Below are 19,109 nucleotides of genomic sequence, written 5' to 3'. Positions count from 1 at the left end.
ATTTTTTTATCAATTTCACTTCCGTTGCATTCGTTCCAGTTATTTCCTTTTTTTAAATTTCGTTTTACAGCCTTTTGCACAAACCAAATTCGTTTTCGCAGTGCAATACTTTCTGGTTCAACCAATTTTGGATTTTGATTTCATTTTCCCTCGCACTTTTATTTTTATTGCAGGATGCTCTCACAAACCTCTTCTCCCAGTGCCCCTTTTTGCTGTAAGTTTGTGTCTCACACATCCCCTCTGATTCTATGCTGAGGTTCCACTTCACTGACCCTTCTTTTATATCTCTAGTGTACTGTATTTGCCTTACTTCAGCCACTTGTAATATTGTACCTCACCTCTCTCCGACACATCTTATTCTTTTTTTTCTGTTCCTGGCTGTGTCTTGTGACCCAGACGTTATTGAGGTCATACCTGGTAGATTTCCCAAACATCAAAAGGAAACAGCAATCTTTTCAGAGAAAAGGAAAACTGGCGGATGGCTTTCACCTTTCCCCTCAGAGTTATGCTTATTTGGATAGGCCTGCGCCCTAGAATCAGAATATATACACAGGCGTTTGTAATTTGTATTGTATGAGTATTTATTATACACTATTAATGCACATCTAATGTGAGTAAAAATGATTGTAAATAATATAAACATCTCAGCAAATAATATATACAAAGTGCAAAGTTTAGATACACTCAAATCATATTCCATCACACAGCCCTAATCAGTTAGTCTAATGCCTACTAACTAAAATGTAGTTGTGTAAGTTTATTTATGCTGAATCTATATGGCTCATACCGAGTCATTTATAATTTCCTACTCCTTACCCTGCATACCTTTTCATGCTCTCAACCCTGAAGTCAGAACTGCCTATCCAACGTCTCTCCAGCAATCGGTCCATGTGTGAGAAACCAGCCCGAGTCACCGGTATCTATATACCTGTTTAGGTTGAAACCCACCAGAGCAGCTGTTTGGTTTGCAAGAGACATCTTGGGCACATTCGAAAAGCTTCCCTGGGAATGCATTCTGGCCATTGCTGACCATTGGCTTTGTGGTTTATAACTCACATTTGCGTGGATTCTATTTCCTTGCTTCCTTTGTCTTAGACTGTCCAGCTTGAGTTCTTCTCTTCCTTGGCCAATACCTTATTTACTGCATCTTTCCACCTATGTTGGATTTCTGTAAACAAGCCTTTAAATCTTGTTCTTATCTTGTCACTTTTGCTGTGCATTCAAAAACAGAAGTCAAATGTCAGGCACTGTTTTCCAAGGGGGCTTGGTGTTTACCTTTCTTTTTCTGACTTCAAAGTGAGAGGATTTATATGACCATCGTTCTGGCTACTGGGTGTTTGCTGGAGGAAGGCTGTTGGATGTTATATTTTTTCTAGCACACAACAAAATGTAAATGTCTATAAATGAACCGTGGGCGGAGACCTCCACTCCGCACACGGAGCGTGCTGTGATTTGCCTTCTTCACGTTCTGCTGAGAATGCGGAGATGGCAAATCTCCGCACTCTCTGCAGCGGAGCAGAGTTTGCCAGCCCCCACCTCCACCCCTCTATCAAGAAATACGTTAACCTTAATTAAAAAGAAAGTGAACACCACTTACATGTGTACCCTTGCATCCCCGGGCTACCCGCCTCCTCTTCCTTGCCTGTACCAGTAATGCTTGAGAAAATTGTGCCTGCGCGCGCGCCCGCGCATTTCTCGCAAGAAATGCGCATGCGCGCTCATGCACAGTTTTCTCAAGCATTACTGGTACAGGCAAGGAAGAGAAGGAGGGCAGCCCGGGGACGCTGCGGTACACAGGTAAGTGGTTTTAACTTTCTTTTTAATTAAGGGTAACTTCTTTCTTAATAGGGGGTGGAGGCGGGCGGAGTAGCGGAGCTCCATGGAGTTTGTTTTCAACTCTGTGGCCCTCCGCATTGCCCCGCTATGCACACTAGGCCCGGGGTTACTATAAATGAACTGTTCAGATATTTAAGAATATATCAGAATTAGGAAAGCACAAATTAAATGAATACGCTAGGTGATGACATTTGTATACATTATTGTTTGTGTGCTGTATGTTTTTATCAGTAAAACTGTATGTCTGTGTAAATGTAATGGTTAATTTAATTGAAGATGTGGTTTCCATAATGGCAGTGCAATGTCACACCATGCATAATCCACTTTATTCCACTCTACTCTACACCACTCTGCTCCATGTTACTGCACTCTATTCTATGCCACTGCACTCTCCTCTGCACCACTCTACTCTACTGTGCTCCACTCCACTCAATGCCACTTCACTCGCTGAAACAATCTACTTTACATCACTGCACTCAACACCACTACTCAACACCACTGCAGCCTACGCTGCACCACTCCACTGTACTCTGCACCACTCCACTCGGTGCCACTGCACTCTATCCTGCACCACTCCGCTGTATGCCACTCTACTCTGCACCACTACACTCTATGCCACTGTACTCTACTCTGCACCACTTTACTCTGTCATTCTACTGCACTCTATGCCACTGTACTCTACTCTGCACCACTTTACTCTATGTCATTCTACTGCACTCTATGCCAATGCATCATACATCACTACACACCACTCTACTCTGCATCACTCCACTCTATGCAACTGCACTCTACACCACTCAACTTTATGCCACTGCAGTCTAACATGCACCACTTCACTCTACCCGGCAGCACATCACTCTCTGCCTTCACTCTACTCTGAAACAATCTACTCTATGCCACTGCACTTTACGCCAATATGTTCTACTCTGCCCCAGTGTACTCTATGCCACATCTCTCTATGCCTCTCTACTCTGCAGCACTCTACTCTTTGCCACTGCACTCTACGCCACTGTACTCTACACCCCTACACTCTATGACACTCTACTCTGCAACACTGCACTCTCCACTACTGAACTCTACTCAACTCTGCACCACTTAACTCTATGCCACTGCACTCTATGCCACTACACTCTACTCTGCACCACTCTACAACACTCTACTACACTCTACGCCACTGCACTCGACACCACTACACTTTATACCAATCCTCTCTACTCTGTATCACTGCACTCCATGCCACTCTACTCTATGCCACTACACTCTACTGTGCACCAATCCACTCTACCCTGATCCACTCTACTTTACACCACTTTACACTACCCCGAAAAAATCAAATCTTTGCCACTGCTCTCTACGGCACTCTACTCCACTCTTTGCCACTGTACTCTATGCCACTGCTTCACTCTACTCTTCACTATTCTGTGCCACTGCACCATATGCCAATGCACTGTACACCACTGCACTCTATGACACTCTACTCTGCACTTCTGCACTCTTCGTCACTCTACTCTGTGCCACTGCACTCTATGTCAGTGCACTCTACTATACATCACTTAACTCTACGGCCCTCTACAACACTCTAAACCAATGCACTCTACGCCACTACACTCTATGCTACTGTACTCTGCATCACTCCACTCTCTATCACACTGCAGTCTATCCAAAACCACTCTAATTTACTCCTCACCACTGCAGTCTACCCCACTGAACTCAATGTCACGCCACTCTGTCCTGCACCATTCTCCTCCACACCATTTCAATCTACTCTGTAACAATCTACTGTACACCACTCAACTCTATGCCACTCAACTCCACTCTGTGCCACTCCACTCTGCGGCACTGCATTCTACGCTGCACCACTACACTCTGTGCCACTCTAGACTTTTCTACACTACACCACTCTATGCCACTTCACTCTACTCTAAACCACTGCACTCTACATCACTGCACTCTACGCCAATGCACCCTTCAACACTTTACTCAAAACTGATACATTCTACGCCTCTGCACTGTACACCTTTCTATTCTGTACCACTGTACTCTACTCCACTTCACTCTAGGCCACTCTACTCCACTCTGCGACATTACATCCCATGATACTCCACTCTATGACACTCTACTCCATTAAATCCTACTCCAATTGTACAAAACTCTGCTCCACTCTATGCCACTCCACTCTACAACACCCTACTCCACCGTATGGCACTCTACAACACTCTACTCCACTCTGCGACACTCTGCGTAACTCCCTCTATGCCACTCTGTGCAACCTTACTCCCCTCTATTCTACGACACACTACTCCACTCCACTACTCCACTCTATGCCACTTGACTCCACTCAACTCTTTGCCTCTCCACTCTATGACACTCTACTCCCTCCACGGCACTCTACACCACTCTGCACCAGCCTTTAGCTATGCTTATCAGCACCCATGCTGGTATACAACATGGCTAAAAAACATTGGCAAAGCCAATCGCTATTGCATAGGTGAGACCTCTTGGCTTTGCCAATCCTTGTTTGTATATGGTGCTCTGTGAAACGAGGAGGGATCAGCTCACACTCGGTCCATGTTTTGCTGCTTAGGACAGTGAAAAATACTTTCTTCAGTTGATAAAACGTACACAGACTCTACTGCTCTGATAACTTCTCTCCTTTCCTCAGGACCAAACTTAAACACATTTCAGCTGCATGTTTGTTAAAGACCTTCAGAGACTGAAACGACATTTCTCCACCAGGTTAATGGGAGTCTCAGAAATCTGAACATCTGAGCACGTATTTTGTTATTTCACACAAACTGAATGTCTCGTTATAAAATAAGTAGGCCTGTTTTCTAGGCCTAATACCTCACTCCAATGCATTCAGTGCCCGACAATGACACTATTACCATACCTCAAGGTCTGTGTTGTGTGGAATAGTATAAAGCACACATAAAAGTCATGTCACACATGTCATTGTAACTTGTGTAATCTTTTGCAGATTACAGGAGTAGACACACTAGACAATGTAGAAGAAATGAACAAATGTATAGTCCAGCAACAGTGTTGAGCATAAAGAATAGACACATGTACAGGATGAAACAACTGCGTAGTCTTTTTACAGTGTTTATCATTAGACAGACTAGACAGTTTTAAAGGGCTAAGTGTCTGCATAGTCTATCTACAATTGTCACTTCCTGTTTCAGGCTCATTCCGAGTGTAGCAGAAATAGGAAATCAACTGAAACTAGTGTTTAACCCTGAATTCACATTAAGGGCTACCACTTAGGTCTGTCTCCATTTTGGATTGGGAACTTGGTATCGGCGTTTAAAACCACCAAGGATATTATCGCCATCATGTGGTAAAGGCATTAACCATCGTTTTTTACATGCCCAGTAACTCAGCCTGCCTCCAAATGATGGGTGAGGTGCCCACTGCCAGCTAGGGGTTGACGCAAGTTTTTTGTTCAAATATTGGCTCTGTTACTGCTGGTCTCTTAACTTGGGATAAAATTAGAATATTCTGAAAATGTCCCAAAATTAAGAGCGTTTACCCACAGCATCCATTTTGGCCCTCCTTGTGTTATTTATGGTAATACCAGTTCGGCTACACATTTGTGTTATCTGCCAAATGAGGGGTTTTCAAGGTGTGCAGGAACACTGGACCGCAAGGCCTTCCCCCTTGCATCATCATACAGGATCTTCCAAACAGGATATAGAGTGTAAGGTATCTTCCAGTGCATCATCCAATCACGGGGAGATATTCACAACAAAATGTCGGAGCGAGGTGTTACGCCAAAATTGGTAAGGCTGCGCTCCAATATTTTTAAAATGCAGGGATATGCCGTATTTATAAAAATACGGTGCACCCCGGGCTTCACCTAGTGATGGCACTAATAAAGCTGCCTAGCACCAGCACAGGCAATCTTGCACCATGTTGCAAGGGTGCCTGCGCTGCAGGGATGATTGTTTATGTACAGGAATGGAAACCTTCTTGCACATAAACAATCTTGAAAGGCAGTTTGCTCTTTCTATTGTGCTGCAGAATGCAGCGTACATGGAAAGAGCAAACAATGAGGAGAAATTAATAGTTTCACCTTGTATCACCAGTCTAAGTCCAGGTATTCCCTGGTCTTTGCTTTGGGGCTGCCCCAGCATTGTAAATATGGGCCAGCATCAAAAAGCAATGGGTGTTGCGGCAGAACGCCCACTGCAACACCGATTGCACGTCCCTTTCATGCTCAGTGAAGCGGAAAAGGGGCCTTATTTACAAGGTGGTGTTGAGCCACGTTAAGTGGCCTTAACACCACTATGTAAATACGGAGACGGGGATATCGCCACCAGAACATCGCTAAATGTGACATTCTGGTGGCGATATCCCCTTGTAAATTTGCCCCAAGTTTTCCAGGAAGGCTATGCAGCCACAGGCAGAGAGGCGAGGTCATTACATAAAATGGAATAATTCCTTGAAATATATACGTTTCAGCAATACTCACCTTGCTAGGAGAAACCTAATGAAATATGCATGAGGAAAAGGCTTTTGAACGGGAAAAACCTCCCGAAATAGATGTGCAGACAACAAGTAACGCAGCAACTTCCTATTCCTTCTATGAAAACGGTAATAGTGAGTGAATGAATGAATGAATGAATGGCATCTTGTAACGTGCAACTTAGCCCAAGGGCATCAAGGCGCCTAATGAATATTAAGTGCTTACTTTTAGCTGGTGTTTCCCGCGCAGGTCACCAGCAGTAATTTTTCCTCACCATACTCTGATTCAGAGCAAGATAGGAAAAAACAAACAAGGGGCAAAGAATGAGCAAGAGATAGACTGGAAAATACCACACAAAGGAAGAAAGCAGGAAACTACAAGAGTGGGATAAAGGGACAGGGAATGTCTTGTGGTGAATTAAAGAGGCCTGAGTTGGAACCAACACTACATAGCTTTGGTATTAAGCACTCTGGCGGTTGAGGGCTTCTAAACAAAACTTTGGGCCCCGGCACTTAAACTTTTACTTATGGGATCAGTAATTCTGGGGCTAGGACCATGATGCAGTGTTCCCACATACCTCATAATGAACTCCTTTGTCTCCTGCTCTCTCTTTGCTGTTACACTATGTTGACTTGCAAATGTCTTCTTTTCTGTTCAATTACAAGGGTAGTCTCCGCCTTAACTCTTGTTTTGTTATTCATCATTTTGATGGCACTTGACTTCTTTGGAACAGGGCCAGACTGGGAACCAAATCCGGCTCTGGCAAAGTGCTCGTCCGCCAACACCCCCCCCCCCCCTCCCCCCGGAGTTGTGGGTGCGTCAAGCTCTCTGACAGGGCCGGTTTTCGGCCGATTTTGTTACAGGGACGATTTTGCAAAAACGGCCCTGTAACAAAAACAGTCCCCAGGGGGCCCAAACCGGTCCCCTACCCGTGCGGCGCACTGGGGGATTGCCTGGTGCCCGCTATGGCCAGTCCTGGCCTGCTTTGGGAACTTGGGAGGTGCCGAAGTAGGTTTTCTATTTGGGTCGATTCCCAGCAGAAGTTCTTTGCGTGACTAATGAATTTCCATTGGCTACTCCAGATTCTCCCAGACATGATCTCCTCACCCTTTGTCCTAGAGTCATGCCTCAGAAGCGGGTGGTGGGGAGGGGGTCAGGGGGTAGAGTAACCAAAATCACGTGCCAGCCGACCACCGTTTCTCCTCTGTCCTCTGCTTCTTGATTCCGGTCCCGCAGCAGGAAGCAGCAGGAAGCACCCAGCTCACAGCCACACGATAACCACTCACAACGTTGCAACGAAGCGTTGTGAGTGGTCTGAGCACCATGGATTGGCGCTCAGCCAGGAAATGGGGCCTGGGCATGTTCTCCATGCAGGCTGTAATGAAGCCTGCATGGAGAAAATGCAGAGTGTGCATAAATGTTCTGGCGTCCCGAGAGGGACAGCCAAACAGTCATGTGCACTTTAGGAGTGGTCAAACCATTCCTCCCCTGCTCCTCTGTCATCGGAACAGCCCCGCCCTGAACACAAAGCTGCAGCCGTAAGAAACATAAAATTATAATAGCGCAAGTTAATATCATTTTATGTTTCCTTTTCTTCACTGCTGTGAAGCAGTGGAGCGACGCTGCCACTACTAGAACAGTACCCCTTAAGTACTTGCATTGATCTCTACCTCACGTCTCTGAGGCTGTGCGCTCCTCTTGCTGTATCGCGAGCCCTTCATTGCGCGGTCGCTAATCTTTCTTTATTCTTTAAGTGACAATGAACAGACATAAGCCTCAGGTCCAGATGGGATACACTCCAGAGTGGGTTTTAAAAGGCTTAGTTCTGTTTTACCCACACCCCTTGGTCTATGTTTGGAATTAGTAACCTAATCTGATTTGACTCCTGACCACTGGTGGAAGGGATGCGTAGTGTCAGTTTAAGAACAGGGCAAAGTGGAGTCTAGTATCTGCTGGTAGATTTATTATTTGGTTTAATATTCAACATATGATATCCAGTGTGAAAAACATGACATTAGCTATAATATGTTTTGCTGTCGAACATCTGCAAAGTCAGGTGCTAATCTCTATTAACGCTGTGATACTAGGCAAAATAGGTTACAATCCAGAGTTGTAGCTGCCACTCTCTATGAATGCCATTAAATCAGGCATAATAAATTAAATATTTGAGTAGTTGGACGCTAATGTGTATGAAACTATACAATTATATATAATGGTTCTGTTGTTGAACAGCTGGAAAATCATTCGCTAATCTGTATGAATCACTGTGAAACTATGCCCAATTAAAGCTATTGTCGACCATCTGGACGTTCGTGGCCTAATTAGTATGAAACACAGTGTAATTAGGCCCAACCAAGCTGATCAATTTAATCGCCATCTTAGTGGTTGACAAAAGCATGGTTCTGGTTTGGTGGATGTTATATACTTGAATTTTGCATACTTCTGTCATGCCTTGCCTGTGAAGAAGTCATATTTGGTAATCATACGAGCGTGCTTTTCAAAAGTTATGAACTCTGCACTCCGAGGCCAGAATACATGATCGCCATATAGTGGTTTCACTTTTAGGATCCAAGTCTTTTTGTAATTATTAGTCCACCAGGTGCTGAATAATTCCACTCATTCTAACCTACATTGTAAAGGTCATCTGCATTTGAAGACTGTGATACTCCACAATCTTCCTTCCGAAAAGGGTGTCAGCCCCCTTTCCAGATGAAGGTTTTTCCCCAATCATTTTGCGAAGCCGAAACATGTCCACATTCAAAACGCACAATGTCATATTCTCCCTGGTATGGAATTCAACAGTATTCTGATCAAACAAGTAGCAGAGAACTGATGGTACGACGAACAGGGATCACCACTTATTCAAGATATTTAATAATCAAGGCAATTGATGCCTTTAAGCTTTCCAATTGTACATTATATCACTTTCTTGTGTTTATTAGACCACATACCATACGTGATTTATGTTATGATGTTCACAATAATTCACGTCAAGATAGTAATTCATTTCACTAATGTTATGAATTTAGACAGGCAGATCACAGAATTTGAGACTAATTGATGAACACAAAAGTAGTAATAATTGTAAATTGTCCTATATCGCTCAACCTAAATATTGCCTTTCGGAACATATACTTGTTATATATGAGAAAATAGTTGTGCCAAAGTCACTGGCAGAGGAGAAGATTATTTGAAACCAATGATTCTCTGAAAATGAGTGCTAACATTTTTTTTTAGAAATGTGGCTGGTCAGAGGTGATGAGGACACCAGGAATAAAGAAGTAAAATGAAGTGCAATTAAAATGTAGAGAACATAAAGGTGACGTGTACCTTGATGTAAAAATAGTTCAAACGTATCAGTTAAATATCACTAAAAAGTTACGTGTAAAACTAGGAGCATTTGGGATAAAAAATTTGTATATGGGCCTGACTATGAGTGGGGCGGTTAAGTCTGATCCCTCTGTATACCACTGTTTACGCATGGGTCAGAATTACGAGTTTGAAGGTATTTAACACATCCTTTGTTCAACAATTTTGGCAGGTTAAACCTACCGAAAGTTAAGGGGGAAAAGCATACGGTATTTACTGAGTCTTTTGGACTTTCGTGCATTCAACACAAAAATCTGCATGTTATTCCTCACAAACTTGTAATAAGTGTTATTTATCGCATCCAATAAATAACTTACTCCTTGGACTTGTTAATTATCAGATGCCTAAAATAACACCTAAACTCGTAACTGGGCCCTATATATTTTAAATTCTAAAAAAGTCTAAAACCCCTTAATTGATTTACAGAACATCCAAAAAAGGAAAAAGAAGAAAACATCAGTTGGGTTGTTAAGGAAAATCACTGTGATTGGTGGAGGGAAGGCTACATTCTGAAGACAATCCACAGGAGGAATTTCCTCTGCCATTTGAAAGAGGATATTCCACCGGTGGACTCCCCTGTGTATTTAGAACTTCTAAAAAATCTGAGGATTTTCTCTTACCACTCAGCTGAAAATCAGACCACTAAATGGCCTTACTGAGTGTGGCATTTTGGGCTGGACTGTTCCTATCAGAAACAGGGTCAAGACTGATTTGCATAAGGCTGGGTGCGAACTGAAGTGGCATGGTGGGTGAAAAATGATGGATCGGGATGCAGCCCGAGCGATTGCCAGTGGTTGAGATCAATTGAAGCCTTCCATCCATCACCTTGCTATTTTTGCTAATTTATTTATTTTATCTATAAAGTTTTATATAGCGTAAACATGACCCTTGCAGGTATCAGAGCACTTTGCAATAATCAAGGCCACATGTATAGAAATAACAACCTCATCCAGCAAGTATGAGGTACGGGAGAATCCCCTAGAGAAAAAGCAACAGTTTTCCAGGCAGACAACAACGCGTAGAATAACAAGAACAGAGTCAGTGACAAAAAAGCATGCGTGCAGGCTACAGGCTAAATCATGTCCTGGGGTATAGAGCATGCATTCTATGGCATAAATTTGTTCATCAGTTTCCTTTTAAGATCTTCCTTGAATGGGGCAGTTGAGGAATTCTTTCTGATTTCAGGCAGAAGGGCATTCCAGATTCTCGGGGCCATGCCTGAGAAGGCTCAGTTATAAGCTTTCTTTTTTAAATTTTTGGGTGGTTTCACTTGTAGGGAAGTAGAGCCTCTGGATGCTCTGCCACCACCAGACAGCTCTAGTTTTTTTGTGTAAGGTATCTCGGAGTGTTGAAATGGAGGGCTTTATGGGTCATGCAGGCAATTTTCAAATGAATCCTTGCCTCGTATCCAAGTCGGTTAAGAGATTTCAGGTCAGGAGTGATGTGATTGTTCCTTTTTTAAACTGGAATGAGCCTAGCAGCAGAGTTGAGAGATGCCCTTAGAGGCGCTAGATTAGCTCTATGTACACTGCATAATGTTACACTCCCATAGTCCAACCTGGGAATCACTAGACACTGAACAGCAGATTTGAGGTCATCCTGAGGCAGGAAGGGTTTTATTTTTTTGTAAGATGCTCATGTGGAAGTTCACTCCTTTGGTGGCACAGCTGATGTGCTCCTGCATGTTCAGATTATTGTCCACTGTTTTTCCCAGAGATCTCGTTGACTCTATAATGTGAGGTACGCAATTCAGCGCTGTTAGTTGTTTCATCCATTCTGCAATGTCCGGTGAGTGTTTGGGTGGGACAATTAGGAGGAATTCTGTTTTGCAAGCGTTTAGTTTGAGGTGGGTACCGGTCAGCCAGTTTTGTGTTTTTGTAGGGTTGAGTTTAGAGACCTAATATCTTTGGGAGAAGAGATGTTTTAAGTACAGTTGGGTGTCATCTGGGTACATGTGATAGTGGATGTTAGATGAATTCAACAAATCAGTTAGGGCTTCCATGAATAAGTTAAAGAGCATGGGTGAGAGCGAAGACCCCTGAGGGACCCTAATGTGATTTATGGGTGTTTGGATAAGGTTATATTGACCTTGATTCTTTGGGTTCTGCTCTGGAGAAAAGATGCAAACCAGTTAAGAATGGTCCCTGATGTTCCCATCCTACATTTAAGTAGGTCTAGGAGGCTGTCATGTTTGACTGAAAGCAGGTCCTCAAATAGACCAAGTTACAAGCAAGATAGTCTGCTCTGCACAGGTGAACTACCTTTGAACACACCTCAGCTTGGTAGTTTTCTTTCCCTTTGAGATTTTTGGTGATTCAGGTAATAAGGCACACCGGTAGGGGTGGGCCCACGTCAACCAGCAGAAGAGTCCTGAATGAAGCCTTAAATGAAGTACTTCTATACTTAGGGCCACTGGAATGACTCGATTGTGCGGCCACTGTGATTTTCGCATAGTTATAGATTTGTTGCATTTGCCACATAATCAATCATCTGCTGCATAATCTGCAGAATTTAACAACAAAAAATTGTTTCTAGCTCAAAAGTTACCAAAAATGCAACAACATGTGTTGCCGTGCAGTGGAAGGCCCATTGAAAGTTTGACTGGTCACCTTTCTCTTGCTTATTGCTATATTTCTGTGTTAAACTGGTACTAATAAGTTGCAACCAATGCCCAGCCAGTATTAACAAGTTTTAAAATGACAAAATAATGAAGTAATAGTGTTAGAAAATGGGCCGCATTATGTGGCATGATTTGCCTTTTCTTGCCACATAATTTGAACCTTCCCTGTCACATAATTTGACCCTCACTTGCCACATTAGTCCTGTGGCCCTGCCTATACTGTGCAGACATGTTTGCAGGTTTCCACTGGATTACCATGGAAAACATCTAAGTATCATAGTGCTGGATACACCCCCGTTCTGCTCTTAATTCTACCTAGCGTTTTGCAGATCTTTTTAACGGTGTGTGAAACTGCATAATGTTTTTTACACGTTCCTAGCAGAATGTGATATCCCAGGATCTTGTATCACTTTTTTTTTTAACCTGAGTACGCACCTCATTTAAAACAAAAGTCCTGCGATATTTCGGCAGGAGACTGCAGTGGCGGCTCCTCCGCTAAGGCGGAGAAGCATCGCCCCACTGCTCAAAAGGCAAAATAAAATGACAATAACCTATCGTTATTATCATTTTATTTCCCCTATTACAGTCAGCGATGGGCGGGGCACTCATGTTTCAAGTGAGGTGGCTCACTAGGGAAAGAATTGTAAATTAGACTGAAACTCAGGAGGGTTGAGCAAAAACATAAAGATGAACACCTTCATTTTAGGGTTAAAGGGATACGGCGAGGCTCAACTATCCTGGATACAGGAGGGGGAAGAGAAAAGATACATCAGGGGTCTGTGCCACCTCGTGGACAGACCACGTGCCTCTGTGTTGTCTCTCACACAAACCATAGGTTTATGTTTCTGGCTGCGCCCAAGGGTGCATGGGAGGTGCTGTTTGGCCTGGGTATAGGCCAAGCGTGGCACGGATGGTCACACCAGGCTGGTGCTCACAGACAATGGCGTTGGATTCATATTTAAAAACGGGTGCAGTAGGGTGCTGCTCACACTGACCCGGATTCTAAGGCTGGCTTGGCACGCAGGGGTGCCTGAGGGGTCTCCCACTCTGACCACAGGAGGTCTATGTCTGATAACACCCTGGGGTGCACGAGCAGTCTCCCACACATACTGTAGCACCAAGAGGTGCTCGAGGAGTCTCCCACACAGACCACAGGTCGCCTATGTCTGATAGCACCCTGGGGTGCACGAGGGGTCACCCACACAGACCACAGGGCGCCTATGTCTGATAGCACCCTGGGGTGCACGAGGAGTCTCCCACACAGACCACAGGTCGCCTATGTCTGATAGCACCCTAGGGTGCACGAGGGGTCACCCACAGGGCGCCTATGTCTGATAGCACCCTAGGGTGCACAAGGGGTCTCCCACAAAGACCACAGGTCGCCTATGTCTGATAGCACCCTAGGGTGCACGAGGGGTCTCCCACACAGACCACAGGGCGCCTATGTCCGATAGCACCCTGGGGTGCACGAGGGGTCTCCGACACAGACCACAGGTTGCCTAAGTCTGATAGCAGCCTAGGTTGCATGTGATGTCTTTCACACAGACCACAGGTTGCCTATGTCTGATAGCACCCTAGGGTGCACGAGGAGTCTCCCACACAGACCACAGGTCGCCTATGTCTGATAGCACTCTAGGGTGCACGAGGGGTCTCCCACACAGACCACAGGTCGCCTATGTTTGATAGCACCCTAGGGTGCACGAGGAGTCTCCCACACAGACCACAGGTCGCCTATGTCTGATAGCACCCTGGGGTGCACGAGGGGTCTCCCACACAGACCACAGGTCACCTATGTCTGATAGCACCCTAGTGTGCACGAGGGGTCTCCCACACAGACCACAGGTCGCCTATGTCTGATAGCACCCTAGGGTGCACGAGGGGTCTCCCACACAGATCACAGGTCGCCTATGTCTGATAGCACCCTGGGGTGCACCAGGGGTCTCCCACACAGACCACAGGTCGCCTATGTCTGATAGCACCCTGGGGTGCACGAAGGGTCTCCCACACAGACCACAGGTTGCCTATGTCTGATAGCACCTTAGGGTGCACGAGGGGTCTCCCACACAGACCACAGGCCGTCTATGTCTGATAGCACCCTGGGGTGCACAAAGGGTCTCCCACACAGACCACAGGTTGCCTATGTCTGATAGCACCCTAGGGTGCACGAGGGGTCTCCCACACAGACCACAGGCCGTCTATGTCTGATAGCACCCTAGGGTGCACGAGGGGTCTCCCACACAGACCACAGGTCACCTATGTCTGATAGCACCCTAGTGTGCACGAGGAGTCTCCCACACAGACCACAGGCCGTCTATGTCTGATAGCACCCTAGGGTGCACGAGGGGTCTCCCACACAGACCACAGGTCGCCTATGTCTGATAGCACCCTAGGGTGCACGAGGGGTCTCCCACACATATTGTAGCACCAAGGGGTGCACGAGGGGTCTCCCACACAGACCACAGGTCGCCTATGTCTGATAGCACCCTAGGGTGCACGAGGGGTCTCCCACACAGACCACAGGTTGCCTATGTCTGATAGCACCCTAGGGTGCACGAGGGGGTCTCCCACACAGACCACAGGTCGCCTATGTCTGATAGCACCTTAGGGTGCACGAGGGGTCTCCCACACAGACCACAGGCCGTCTATGTCTGATAGCACCCTGGGGTGCACAAAGGGTCTCCCACACAGATCACAGGTCGCCTATGTCTAATAGCACCCTGGGGTGCACGAGGGGTCTCCCACACTGACCACAGGCCGTCTATGTCTGATAGCACCCTGGGGTGCACCAGGGGTTCCCACACAGACCACAGGTCGCCTATGTCTGATAGCACCCTGGGGTGCACCAGGGGTCTCCCACACAGACCACAGGTCGCCTATGTCTGATAGCACCCTAGGGTGCACGAGGGGTCTCCCACACAGATCACAGGTCGCCTATGTCTGATAGCACCCTGGGGTGCACCAGGGGTCTCCCACACAGACCACAGGTCGCCTATGTCTGATAGCACCCTGGGGTGCACGAGGGGTCTCCCACACAGACCACAATTCGCCTATGTCTGATAGCACCCTAGGGTGCACAAGGGGTCTCCCACACAGACCACAGGTCGCCTATGTCTAATAGCACCCTGGGGTGCATGAAGGGTCTCCCACACAGACCACAGGTCGCCTATGTCTGATAGCACCCTGGGGTGCACGAGGGGTCTCCCACATAGACCACAGGGCGCCTATGTCTGATAGCACCTTGGAGTGCACGAGGGGTCTCCCACACAGACCACAGGTTGCCTCTGTCTGATAGCACCCTAGGGTGCACGAGGGGTCTCCCACACAGACCACAGGTCGCCTATGTCTGATAGCACCCTGGGGTGCACGAGGGGTCTCCCACACAGACCACAGGTCGCCTATGTCTGATAGCACCCTGGGGTGCATGAGATGTCTCCCACACAGACCACAGGTCGCCTATGTCTGATAGCACCCTGGGGTGCACGAGGGGTCTCCCACACAGACCACAGGTTGCCTCTGTCTGATAGCACCCTATGGTGCACGAGGGGTCTCCCACACAGACCACAGGCCGTCTATGTCTGATAGCACCCTAGGGTGCACGAGGGGTCTCCCACACAGACCACAGGTCACATATGTCTGATAGCACCCTGGGGTGCACGAGGGGTCTCCCACACAGACCACAGGTTGTCTATGTCTGATAGCACCCTAGGGTGCACGAGGGGTCTCCCACACAGACCACAGGCGTCTATGTCTGATAGCACCCTAGGGTGCACGAGGGGTCTCCCACACAGACCACAGGTTGCCTATGTCTGATAGCACCCTGGGGTGCACGAGCGGTCTCCCACACAGACCACAGGGCGCCTATGTCTGATAGCACCCTGGATTGCATGAGATGTCTCCCACACAGACCACAGGTCGCCTATGTCTGATAGCACCCTGGGGTGCACGAGGAGTCTCCAACACAGACCACAGGTCACCTATGTCTGATAGCACCCTAGGGTGCACGAGGGGTCTCCCACACAGACCACAATTTGCCTATGTCTGATAGCACCCTAGGGTGCACAAGGGGTCTCCCACACAGACCACAGGTCGCCTATGTCTGATAGCACCCTAGGGTGCACGAGGGGTCTCCCACACAGATCACAGGTCGCCTATGTCTGATAGCACCCTAGGGTGCACGAGGGGTCTCCCACACAGACCACAGGTCGCCTATGTCTGATAGCACCCTAGGGTGCACGAGGCGTCTCCCACACAAACCACAGGTCACCTATGTCTGATAGCACCCTGGGGTGCACGAAGGGTCTCCCACACAGACCACAGGTTGCCTATGTCTGATAGCACCCTAGGGTGCACGAGGGGTCTCCCACACAGACCACAGGTCACATATGTCTGATAGCACCCTGGGGTGCACGAGGGGTCACCCACACAGACCACAGGGTGCCTATGTCTGATAGCACCCTGGGGTGCACAAGGGGTCTCCCACACAGACCACAGGGCGCCTATGTCTGATAGCACCCTGGGGTGCACGAAGGGTCTCCCACACAGACCACAGGTAGCCTATGTCTGATAGCACCCTAGGGTGCACGAGGGGTCTCCCACACAGACCACAGGTCACCTATGTCTGATAGCACCCTGGGGTGCACGAGGGGTCACCCACACAGACCACAGGGCGCCTATGTCTGATAGTACCCCGGGGTGCACGAGGGGTCTCCCACACAGACCACAGGGCGCCTATGTCTGATAGCACCCTGGGGTGCACGAGGGGTCTCCCACACAGACCACAGGTCGCCTGTCTGATAGCACCCTGGGGTGCACGAGGGGTCTCCCACACATATTGTAGCACTAAGGGGTGCACGAGGGGTCTCCCACACAGACCACAGGTCGTCTATGTCTGATAGCACCATGAGTTACAGGAGATGCCTCTCACACTGACCGCAGGTCGCCTATGTCTGATAGCACCCTGGGGTGCACGAGGAGTCTCCCACACAGACCGCAGGTCGCCTGTGTCTGATAGCACCCTAGGGTGCACAAGGGGTCTCCCACACAGACCACAGGTCGTCTATGTCTAGTAGAACCCTGGGGTGCACGAGATGTCTTTCACACTGACCGAAGGTCGCCTATGTCTGATAGCACCCTGGGGTACACGAGGGGTCTCCCACACTGACCGCAGGTCGCCTATGTCTGATAGCACCCTGGGGTGCACAAGGGGTCTCCCACACTGACCGCAGGTCGCCTATGTCTGATAGCACCCTGGGGTGCACGAGGGGTCTCCCACACTGACCGCAGGTCGCCTGTGTCTGATAGCACCCTAGGGTGCACAAGGGGTCTCCCACACAGACCACAGGTCGTCTATGTCTAGTAGCACCCTGGGGTGCACGAGATGTCTTTCACACTGACCGAAGGTCGCCTATGTCTGATAGCACCCTGGGGTTCACGAGGGGTCTCCCACACAGACCGCAGGTCGCCTATGTCTGATAGCACCCTGGGGTGCACGAGGGGTCTCCCACACTGACCGCAGGTCGTCTGTGTCTGATAGCACCCTAGGGTGCACAAGGGGTCTCCCACACAGACCACAGGTCGTCTATGTCTAGTAGCACCCTGGGTGCACGAGATGTCTTTCACACTGACCGAAGGTCGCCTGTGTCTGATAGCACCCTGGGGTGCACGAGGGGTCTTCCACACTGACCGCAGGTCGCCTGTGTCTGATAGCACCCTAGGGTGCACAAGGGGTCGCCCACACTGACCGCAGGTCGTCTATGTCTGATAGCACCCTGGGGTGCATGAGATGTCTCCCAGACAGACCGCAGGTCGCATATGTCTGATAGCACCCTGGGGTGCATGAGATGTCTCCCACACTGACCGCAGGTCGCATATGTCTGATAGCACCCTGGGGTGCATGAGATGTCTCCCACACTGACCGCAGGTCGCATATGTCTGATAGCACCCTGGGGTGCATGAGATGTCTCCCACACTGACCGCAAGTCGCATATGTCTGATAGCACCCTGGGGTGCACGAGGGGTCTCCCACACAGACCACAGGTAGCCTTTGTCTGATAGCACCCTAGGGTGCACAAGGGGTCGCCCACACTGACCGCAGGTCGTCTATGTCTGATAGCACCCTGGGGTGCATGAGATGTCTCCCACACTGACCGCAGGTCGCATATGTCTGATAGCACCCTGGGGTGCATGAGATGTCTCCCAGACTGACCGCTGGTCGCATATGTCTGATAGCACCCTGGGGTGCACGAGGGGTCTCCCACACAGACCACAGGTTGCCTATGTCTGATAGCACCTTAGGGTGCACGAGGGGTCTCCCACACTGACCACAGGTCGCCTATGTCTGATAGCACCCTAGGGTGCACGAGGGGTCTCCCACACAGATCACAGGTCGCCTATGTCTGATAGCACCCTGGGGTGCACCAGGGGTCTCCCACACAGACCACAGGTCGCCTATGTCTGATAGCACCCTGGGGGCATGATTGCCGACCCTACCGACGGCTGGTATAAGGCTCTTGCAGCGCGCCGGGGCTCTCGTGCAGCCTCTCGCGCCCTCCTCTCTTGCTTTCAATGAATGGGGCGGGGGCGAGGGTCAGTGTCTCCCTCAGTCAGTTCATTGATTTAAAGCCAGCAACCGGAAGCCTGAAATTAGATCATCAGCCGAGAGCTCCGTTCTCATCGAGCAGCTCTGGGACGGGCGTCGAGTGAGGTAATGTGAGGGGGAGGGGTCAGGGTCACCGGGGACGTGAGGAGATATTACAGTAACGTGGGGGGAGGGCTGGGTTGCTGGAGATGGTAGGGGGTGATTGATGCTACAGTAAGGGG

At 48.3% G+C, this 19,109-nt stretch overlaps 1 protein-coding gene across 2 annotated transcripts in view; it reads left to right on the top strand.

Moving 5' to 3' along the window:
- The window catches only part of LOC144775259 (protein FAM78B), a 171,145-nt gene that overhangs the window by 36,018 nt on the left and 116,018 nt on the right, over window positions 1-19,109 (top strand). Inside the window, exon 1 of one of the 2 annotated variants that reach the window (XM_078659223.1) lies at window positions 18,863-18,993. The exons of the other annotated variant lie outside the window; for it this stretch is intronic. The gene's annotated coding sequence lies outside the window, so the exon portion shown is untranslated. Of the gene's footprint in view, window positions 1-18,862; window positions 18,994-19,109 lie in introns of those variants that run through there. 2 annotated transcript variants of the gene reach the window in all.

Source organism: Lissotriton helveticus, chromosome 1_1, assembly GCF_964261635.1.
Source record: "Lissotriton helveticus chromosome 1_1, aLisHel1.1, whole genome shotgun sequence".
Lineage (NCBI taxonomy): Eukaryota > Metazoa > Chordata > Amphibia > Caudata > Salamandridae > Lissotriton > Lissotriton helveticus.
This window is presented reverse-complemented; position numbering and strand designations above follow the sequence as displayed.